The 9,352-nt window shown below is 50.8% G+C and overlaps 1 pseudogene across 1 annotated transcript; it reads left to right on the top strand.

The window, feature by feature from the left end:
* Window positions 1-3,128: 3,128 nt before the first annotated feature.
* LOC102247460 lies at window positions 3,129-6,761 on the top strand (annotated as a pseudogene). Its single transcript, XR_001363055.1, has 2 exons — window positions 3,129-3,204; window positions 6,109-6,761. The product of XR_001363055.1 is annotated as a peptidyl-prolyl cis-trans isomerase A pseudogene (transcript).
* Window positions 6,762-9,352: the final 2,591 nt, after the last annotated feature.

Raw genomic sequence — 9,352 nt, 5'->3', positions numbered from 1 at the left:
ACTGCCCCGCCCACAAAGATGGCAGCACCCACAAGATGGCGGTGCCCAGTCCCCTCAGCCCTGCCTGGGCAGCAGGCGGGCCCAGCCACTCCGCCTCTGGAGTCCCCCAGCCCCCTAAGCCCCCCAGCCTCCCAGGGCCAGCCTGAGGCTCAGACAAGCCTCAGATGGAGGCTACCCAGCTGCTCAGGGCCGCTCGAGGCTCAGGTAACCAGGGCTGGCCAATGCTTGCACTGCTGGCAGTGGCAGCAGCAGAGGTGTGATGGGCGTCGCCTTCCCCTGATCGCCAGGTCACCTCCTGCCCCTGAGGACTCCTGGACTGTGAGAAGGGGCAGGCCGGGCTGAGGGATCCCCCCCCTCCAGTACATGAATTTTCATGCACCGGGCCTCTAGTATATTATAAGGATTAAATAAAATAATATTCTAAAGTGTTTAACACAGTGCCTAAAAATAAAGTGCTGTGGACAGCTGCTATTATTAATTTCTTTTTACTAATAGACAGTGACACTTTCTAAAGGAAACAGAAATCATCTGGGGTAACCTTGTCACTTTGGAGCTTATGTATATGCTTGGAGGACTTGCCGTTTTGGAGGAGATTAAAATAGGTCTGGCCTTGACCTCCAGAATGAAGATTCTGGATGAGGTGGGCCAGCCTCACAGATATTGGGGCACACTGGACTTTCTCGTCTGGCTTTTAGTGAAGCCACTGCCTCTAACACTCCCTGACACCTGGCTTAATAATTTTCTGAGTTCAACTGCCAGTTTTAAAGCAGGAACAATAGGATTGTGTCAGGGAGAATTACGTGGTGGCCCCAGAGGTCCTAAAATGGTGCTTTAATTAGATGATTTATGGGGGGTAAAAAATGCAAAATGTTGCGCTGACACCCCCGTGCCATTGAGCTCAAACGTTCCCCCAAAGTGCAAAAAGAACAAGGGACTGAAATGTTTTTCATCCTTTGAACATCATCTGGCCCAGCTTCAGCTGCGTCCATCCTCACACGCCTCCTGAATGACGGCGGAGCCCCAGGACAGAGAGAAATGGAGAGACCAGTGACCAGCAGAAGGGACCACTCGTGCCTGTGCGAGAGAAGGCCCATTGTGTGGCGCTGCTTTTGAAATCTTCAGTCTTGATCTGGATATGTTGACTCGAAGGACTCTTTCTACACCCTGCACAGACTCGGCCGCTGGAAGCAGAGCCAATGATGCCACCTGGGCAGCCAGGGATGCAATGGAGAGAGAAAACAAACAAGGTGGTTGAGAAGGAATTCAAAGGGACCACCCACAGACACAGCGTTAGGATTCTCAGGTGACAGATCCCTTCCTCTGGGAGCAGGGACGGTGGCTTGGGTGTGAGCCCGTCCCAGCAGCGACACGGTGGTGTCTACCACTGCCCAGCTGGTGTTTCCGAGCTGCACTGAATGGCCACCTGAAGACCAGCCATTCTCATTTCCAGGCACTTGATGTTTGCCTGGCCTGAAAAGATGGGTTGTCATTAGTGTCCAGGATGTTTTTAATTTCTTCTTTGATGTCATTGGTAACCCAATCAATATTTAATAACATGCTATTCAGCTTCCAAGTGTTTGAGTATTTTGGGTTGTTTTTATTGTAGTTTATTTCTAACATTATGCCATCGTGGTCTGAGAAGAAGCTTTTTATGATTTCAATCTTCTTGAATTTGTGGAGACTTTGCTTGTGACCCAATATGTGGTCTATTTTTGAATATGTCCCATGAGCACCTGAGAGGAATGTATATTCCATGGCTTTGGGGTGAAGTGTTCTGAAGATGTCAATTAAGTCCATCTGATCTAGTGAGTCATTTAGGATTGCTGTTTCTTTGCTGATTGTTTGTCTAGCGGGCTTATCCAGTGGTGTCAGTGGTGTATTAAAGTCCCCTACTATGATTGTATTGTTGTCGATCTCTCCTTTGATATCTTCCAGGAGTTTTTTTATGTATTTGGGTGCTCCTGCATTGGGTGCATATATGTTTACCAGGGTTATATCTTCTTGTTGTATTGATCCCTTTAGTATTATGAAGTGGCCTTCCTTATCTCTGGTTATGGCCTTCCAATATGATGCTTTTAGTTTAGTTTTTAGCCATAGGTTTGGGAGAAAAACAGCAAGGTGAGTAAAGAGAGACAAAAATGACATGCTCCAAACCTCAAATACCAATCTTGTGAGAACTTTTCCAAAGTGGGGTTGGATCACACATCACCATTTGCAGCTTGGGGACTGGCAACTCGAAAGCGGGTCCTTGCACCCAAATCTTGCCCCAGGCTTTCCAAGGCCCAACTGCCCGGCAGAAATACACCGAAGCCACATATGTAACCTTCAATGTTCTAATAGCCACAGTTTTAAAAAGTAAGAGACAGTGAAGTTTTTTAAAAAAATATTTTTATTGAATTCAGAGAGGAAAGGAGAGGGGGAAAGATAGAAACATCAATGGTGAGAGAGAGTCATTGATTGGCTGCCTCCTGCACGCCCTCTACTGGGGATCAAGCCCACAATCTGGTCACATGCCCTCAACCAGAATCAAACCTGGGACCCTCCAGTCTGCAGGCCGATGCTCTATCCACTGAGCCAAACCAGCTAGGGCAATGAAGTTATTTTTAACAATAAATGATACTTAATGCACTAGGTCTGCAATACTATTATTTCAAAATATAAGCAATAGACAAAATGTTAATAGGATATCTTATATTTTCTCTTCGTACGGTCTTCGAAATCTGACGTATTTTTTTACACTTACAGCACATCTCAATTCCGCTTCTCAGTCTCACTAGCCACAGTTCAAATGCCCAGTAGCTACTCGTGACTCGAGGCCTCTGTGTTGACCAGCAAAGAGGTAGGGACACTGGACAGACTCACCTCTGTGAAGCCATCACTATATAGAAGTGATGACATTGTCATAAAAAAAAAGACAATGTTGTTTTGTGTGTCGAAGGATGAGCTGCTTCCGATGAAGCCGTTCTTGGGCCCCTTGCTAGGCTGCAGTAGGGGTCGCATCTCTCTCATCCTTAAACCTCCCCTTCACACTCATTTTTGTGTCCATTCTTCTGGACAGAGCACATTGTGAGGAGCCAGCAATGTTGAGTGAATGCCTGGCCCCGTGTGATGGGGGGGGGAGTGTACAAAAAAGGAATGGAAATGGATCTGAACTCAAGGAATTTGCCCTCGGGAAGAAGAGACCGTATCAGGACAAAATGATGGGTGAGCACCACCAAACAGGGTAGAGGTTTGTGTCAGGTTAAATCGGATCAAATGGCAGAGTGCAAGGTGGCTGGGAGGCGAGGGCACCGCTGGCTGTATTTACCGGGGATGATTTTTTAGGGACTGGCAGGGTTCCGGTGCTGTCTGGGTTCCGGCTGGGTTCCGGCAGGCCCAGAGGAAAGGCACTGGGGGAGGGAAAGGCCTGGTGCACCCAGTGAGCACGCCCTCCCTCCCCCGCACCCCCTGAACCCCTGCCCTCCTTCGCCCTCATGAAGCCCAGATTCCAGCCTGCAGCTGCCTTGCCACCAAAAAGTGGAGCTGCTGTGATTCAGGGGCCATCAGCTTTGCCTCGTTCTCTAAAGCCTTCATTTCCCTTCTGCCCCTTTTTGACTTCCCCCTCCTCCCTTACTAGTCATTAGTGCCCTGTGGGGGTGCGCTGGCCCCTGTGGTCGGGTGGGGCCACGTGTCCAGCCTGGCTGGGGGCTGTGAGTGGAGGCAGTGGGTCACTCCCAGGCCCCGCCCCAGGCTCTCTCTGAAGACCTGGCTTGAGACGGTGGCTGCCCCGTGGGTACCTGTCATCGTTGGAGCCTTTCTGCCGACTCACAGCGAGCACGTCACGGGAGACAGGGTGCATCGCGTGGCTTTAAGTCCCATTCCGCAGATGCTGTTGCCATAAGTGGCCTAGCCTCTCCGAGTGACACAGCCCCTCCACGGAGAGGGGACACAGGCTTCTTGGGGTGGGTGGGTTTGAAAGAGGGGCCAGGAGAACCCCTGGGATGCCCTGCCTCCTCTGTGAGGGGAACCCCCCTCCATGGTCACCTAAGATGTAGGAGCCTCCTCAGAGGCAGGACACACCCACCTCCAGGTCCACGCCACGGCCCACGCCCTCCATGAAGACAGGCACGGCCAGCGCTCATGATGGCACTGGAAGCGGTGGAGGTGGGGGAGACACCATGGTAGGCCCCGGAGAAGGAGAAAGGGGAAGAGGGTGGGGTCTGGCCCCCTGGTGGGGAGGAAAACTACGGGCTCAGAGTGAATGAGTGTCTTGGTTGACGCTGGACCTGCTGCCCGGAGCACCCCTTCCTCGCAGCCCTGCCTCCCAAGCCGTTCTTGCAGACTGTCCTTCAGTCAGATGTCACTCCCTGGGTGAGCAGTGGGTCTCACACGTTCCGTCCGTCACCTAACAAACAGCTACTGAGGGCTCCTCTGTGCGAATCTTAAGGATCTAAACCCACGCTGGCTGCACGTCTGCCCTTATGAGTCCCATCCAGTGGGGGAGAGAGACAAGTAAGGCTCATAGTGGTGAGGTTTTAAGAGCTAAGATGGACAGTCCAGAGGTGATTACCACAGGGAAGGAGCCTCGTCCTCAGCCTGAGAAGTCAGGGAGGGCTTCCCAGAGGTGGTGAGACAGCAGCCACTAGGCAGCGTTAAGGGAGAGGCAGTCCAGGCTGAGGCATGAGGAGCAGAGGAGTGAAGGCGAGCGAATGGAGCAGGCCCATCCCGGGAAGGCGAAGTGGCTGGGCAGGAGCAGCACGGGGTGCTGTGGGCAAGCAGAGAGCTATCAGACTGACATGGAGAGGGCAGGACCCAGTCACCAAGGGCCCGGTAACCATGGCGATGGGGATGAGCACGGGCGAGCAAAGAGACGCTGCAGAGATTTAAGCAAAGGAAGACCTTGATCGGATTTGTAGGTGGTTGGGAGGACAAAGAAGTGATTTTGTGAGCTGGCCAGACAGGAACCTTTTTTGAGGGTTTCATTTGTGTGGTGTTGTGTTTATTTGTGTTAAGCAAAACTGCCCCCTAGCCCAGGTGATATGAAGGCAGGCCCTGGGACAGGGGACAGAAGGAAGGAGTAGGGCAGTGGGATAATAGAAATTTTTTTAACGATTTGGGGCACTTGGTTTTTATTCTGGATGAGGGTCCATGGAGCAATGAATGGGAGGAGTGGAATGGTGAAGAGAGAGACACCACAGGATATGAGGAAGCCGAGCTCAGAGAAGGCAGCGAGGAGGAGAGAGAAGGTGGCTAAGAGGTGAGAGAAGGGGGCTAGGAGGAGAGAGAAGGGGGCAAGGAGGAGAGAGAAGGAGGCAAGGAGGAGAAAGAAGGGGGCAAGGAGGAGAGAGAAGGGGGCTAGGAGGAGAGAGAAGGGGGCTAGGAAAGAGAAGGAGGGTTAGAAGGTGAGAGAAGGGGGCTAGGAGGAAAGAGAAGGAGGGTTAGAAGGTGAGAGAAGGGGGCTAGGAGGAAAGAGAAGGAGGGTTAGAAGGTGAGAGAAGGGGGCTAGGAGGAAAGAGAAGGAGGGTTAGAAGGTGAGAGAAGGGGGCTAGGAGGAGAGAGATGGTGGCTAGGAATATCCTGAAGTGAGAATGGCTGAAGGGCTTCGGCAAATACGGATACCCAATATTAAATTTTAAATAATGAGCAGCACCACACTTCAAGGTAAGTCCCCCAACCCCATTACTCGCCAATCCTCACCAAAAGTGACTTGCCAATCCTGACCAAAAGTGGGTCAGAGAGGAGACAACTATGGGGCATGAGATCTAAAGAGGATCGGAGAGGTCAGGAGAAGGGAGAAATAGGGGTGTAAGGCAGTAGGTAAAAGCAGGTCCCCCACAGAGGATCACTGGGGATACTGGGCAGGGGGAGGTGGATTTGCATCAGACATGAAACAAGGCTGGAGCCACATTTCTTAAATGCAGTAAAGAAAATGATGCAAGGGGAGCTGAATAGCCACGGCGGCTCTAACACTGCTCTGAAGGAGAATATAAAGAGAAGATATTGTCTGTGTTACCGCAGTATAGTACAGGAGATATATGTGTATGTCAGCTAACTTTACGCGATGACCAAGCTGGAGGGGAGTAATTACTAAATATGTGAAGGATCCCAAGTTTAAAATTGTCTTTCTAGGCTTTGCAGCCGCCGCCGTCCCGAAGCCGCCTGTGACCAGCCATGGGGAGCCCCACCGTGTACTTCAACCTCGCCGTCGACCACGGCGAGCCCTTGGGCCGTGTCTCCTTCCAGCTGTTTGCAGACAAAGTTCCAAAGACGGCAGAAAACTTCCGTGCTCTGAGCACTGGGGAGAAAGGATTTGGTTATAAGGGCTCCTGCTTTCACAGAATTATTCCGGGATTTATGTGCCAGGGAGGTGACTTCACACGCCATCATGGCACAGGCGGCAAGTCCATCTACGGGGAGAAATTTGAGGATGAGAACTTCGTCCTGAAACATACAGGTCCTGGCATCTTGTCCATGGCAAATGCTGGACCGAACACAAACAGTTCCCAGTTTCTCATCTGCACTGTCAAGACTGAGTGGTTGGGGGGCAGGCATGTGGCCTTCGGTCAGGTGAAAGACAGCATGGATATTGTGACAGCCATGGAGCGCTTTGGGCCCAGGAATGGCAAGACCAGCAAGAAGATCAGCATTGCTGACTGTGGACAACTCGAATAGATTTGACTTGTGTTCTATCTTAACCACCAGACCATTCCTTCTGTAGCTCAGGAGAGCACCCCTTCACCCCGATTTGCTTGGAAAGCGTGGTCCCCATACACCAAGGTTGCAGTTTCGAACCCCGATCAGGGCACATGCAAGAATCAATCAATGAACACATACATAAGTGGAACAACAAACTCAGTGTTTCTCTCTGCCTCTGTCTTTGTCTCTGTCTTTCTCTCTCTCTCATCAATAAATAAAAATTTAAAATATATATTTTTGTTGGCTAAATGAGCAGTGTCAATGGTATATGGATGGCTAGAAAGATATACACAGGCATATGTCCATGTTTGCAAGAAAATAACATTAGAATATAATAGTTTTGGTTTAGAACTTTGGTCTTATCCTCCCCCAGCCACCTCCTCCCCATAATTAGAGGATTCTGTCACCTAATCAGATAAAGAAGTGAGTTGGTTCTGCCTTACGGACATTATTGTGTTTTCCTCAGAGGACCTCAAGGTTAGTTAGGGTACACTTTGTAACAAAGAGCCCTCGCCCCAAATGCAGTGGCTTGAAGAAGTTGACCACTCGCTCAAATAACCATCTCTATGTGAGAGATCTGGGTTGACGGGCAGCTCTGCTCCATGCTACGATCAGGGATCCAGGTTCTTCCCATCTCGGTGCTGTCTCCCTTAGGTATTGCCTTGCAGGGTCAGAGCTGAGTTATGGGATTCCCATTTCCCTACTTGTCGGAAGGGAAAAGAAGGAAACTCAGGTGCATACGTTGACTCTTAACTGGAGTATGAGTTTCAAGTTGCCTTGTAAGCTGGGTAACTTGGGCCATCTCCCAGGAGGTGCACACACCCCTTCTGTGCACACCCCATTGGCTCAGACCTCTGCACAGATGCACGCTGGTAGGAGAAGAGGAGGAACAAGAAGTGAGATCCCTGGCTCAACAGCATCACCTACCTTTCTGTTACCATGAAAAAAGCGAGGGTGGATTTTAGCCACTGGGCCACAAAACCCTTCTGGAAGGCTCTTGTGAAAGGCTCAAAAAGACAGAGAGTTGGACCCTCACAAGAACAGGCTGAGTCTAGTACATGTGCCTATCCTATATAATAAAGAGCTAATATGCTAATTAGACTGGTTGGTGGAATGACCTTCAGAATGACCAGTGGGCGGGGCTGTGGGGCTGTGAGGGCTGAGCCCTTTGCACGAATTTCATGCATCGGGCCTCTAGTTTATTAATAAGTGTGTGTGTGAATGGCAGAATTTGGCCTCAGGCTTGCTTTCCTTATACCTTGCTTGATGGTGAGGCCGTGGAGGAGACCTGGCTCTGGCAAGGGAGGAGTAGACAGCGACAACCCCACAGGACCAGGGCCCCATCTCAGACCTGCCCTGTAACAACCTCTCCAGGTGATTCACGGAGATGTACTGTCCTCCTGCACCTTTGCTCGGTCTCGACTTTGTCCTGGTGCATAGACAGACAGCTCTCCATTGATTTTATCGCTGGAAGAGCCCAGCCAGCACAATGACAGTGTTTTTCAAATTGAGACCATTGGCCCACTAGTGAGAAGTGGCATCCTTTCAGCAGGTCGTACCCAGCATGCAAAGAAAGAAAGGCAGAGGAACCCTGACCAGTTTGGCTCAGTGGCTAGAGCGTCGGCCTGTGGACTGAAGAGTCCCAGGTTCGATCCTGGTCAAGGGCATGTACCTTGGTTGCGGGCACATCCCTAGTAGGGGGTGTGCAGGAGGCAGCTGGTCAATGTTTCTCTCTCATGGATGTTTCTAACTCTCTATCCCTCTCCCTTCCTGTCTGTAAAAAAAATCAATAAAATATATTTTTTTTTTAAAAAGAAAGGCAGAGGAGAAAAGACATAGTATCGGATAAAAACAGAAAGAGCGTGACTCACAGTAAGGGTGAGTGTTGTTTTCAGCTATCGATGTGTGTGTGGGTATAGTTCACAGTCAGAAAACAAAACAGGTGTGAGCCCCGAGGATGTAGGAGGCGGGGTCTGTGGCAGGAAATCCTGGGTCTGAACACCTCCTCTGAGTGGTGTGGCTTTGGCCAATACTGAGCCTCGTTTTCTCACATGTAAAACGGGTTAACTTCAACCTATGGGGTTATTGCAACCGACTCCAGGACAGGGAAGGGAGTAAATCCCTGTGGGTCCTTTCCTTCCCTTACCAGTATCCCTTAGCCTTTTAGGGCAGGAAAGTGGCTTGCCTGAGGCTTCGCAGTTGAGACAAAAGCCAGAATTCCTCATTCCTGGGCCTCAGTTTCCCCGCTATGAAGGAAGGCACGTTTGCCTAGAAGGCCTGTAAGGGGCTCAGCCCTGGGGTACGCGTCCAGAAGGCACGTGCACGAGGGGCAGCGTTTCTCAACCTGTGGGTCGCCAACAATGAAAATACATCCTGCATATCAGATACTTACATTACGATTCATAACAGTAGCAAAATTACAGGTATGAAGTAGCAACGAAAATAATTTTATGGTTGGGGGTCACCACAACATGAGGAACTGTATTAAAGGGTCGCGGCATCAGGAAGGTTGAGAATCACTGGGCTGGGGGGTGGGGGAGGCGAGGAGATGTGAAGTGGCCCTCAGTTTGCCTTGGACCCTGCAGACTCTGAGGCCTTGGACCAGGCAAGGTCAGGGGTAACTCCCGTCGCCAGGACAGGCTCCCCCGCCCCGGGCGCCCCTCATCCCGCACCTCTG

This window comes from Myotis brandtii, unplaced genomic scaffold (assembly GCF_000412655.1).
Source record: "Myotis brandtii unplaced genomic scaffold, ASM41265v1 scaffold332, whole genome shotgun sequence".
Classification (NCBI taxonomy): Eukaryota; Metazoa; Chordata; class Mammalia; order Chiroptera; family Vespertilionidae; genus Myotis; species Myotis brandtii.
Note: the sequence above shows the minus strand (reverse complement) of the source record. Positions and strands in the feature narration are given on the sequence as shown.